The sequence below is a fragment of the Eimeria mitis genome, genomic scaffold, assembly GCF_000499745.2.
Source record: "Eimeria mitis Houghton genomic scaffold, Emh_scaff901, whole genome shotgun sequence".
NCBI classification, from domain to species: Eukaryota; Apicomplexa; class Conoidasida; order Eucoccidiorida; family Eimeriidae; genus Eimeria; species Eimeria mitis.
Window position 1 is genome coordinate 12,215 of NW_013576630.1, and position 919 is coordinate 13,133.

Consider the following 919-nt stretch of genomic DNA (forward strand, 5'->3'; position numbering starts at 1 on the left):
ACCGGTGCCCGTTCCTGCGAGGAAGCAAGTGAAAACTGGGTGGAAAGGGTCGAATATGTAAAGATGTCAAGGCAGAGAGAAAGGGGAGGGGGAAGCGGCATGCCAGTCGCCGCATCTGACTCAAATGGCGAGTCGTGATGCGGCGGCTGGCTCGCGGCTGCGATGGTGCCACGGCACCGCCTGAACGAGCTTGCCTGCAAGAGAAACAGCAAATGGCGGCACAAAAAGGAGAATAGAGATGAAAGGCTGTGCGAAAGCAGCGGAACTGCTGCGATGCACGCCCAGCCAGGGCCACAGCTGGTGGCTAGCTGGAGTGGCGCGTGACGCCGCTCCCGAGCTGCCGCTGGGCGAAAAATAAGAAAAAAAAGCTGCTTCCTGGGGTCTGGATGCTTGGTTACAAGTCATCCAGCCCCATGGAAGTTGGAATCACCCGTCCCGCTAGGCCGGGTCGCCGCCGACCGGGCACCTGAAAAAGCCCCAGGCAAGCCCCACAGCAAAGCCCCACTGAGGGAGGTACGGCCGGTCGGCAGCGCCCTCCCGCGACCTAGCGCGTCGCGTGGAAGGAAGAAGATCTAGATACGAAGGTAAGGTAAGTAGCCTCCGGGGGCATCGGCGAATAAAAATAGAATAGATTGGAGGGATCCGCCTAGGGATCCGCGAACAAGAAGCCACCAAACCCCCACTCCCGCATCCTGCCTACATGCACACACTAGGTGTAGTCCAGAAGAGCACTAAGTTGGGGGGGGATCGCCTCCCGTAAGCGGTCCTCTGAAACCCACTCGGGATCGCGTGTGCCCGGCCATTTTACGTAATATTCGCGTTTCCGGTGGCCGCGGCGGGAGGTAGTTCGCACTTCGAGAATCTCTGTATCCTCGAGGCGCGGAAGCTCGCGAGGTCGCTGCTGTTGTTTCCTCGCTAG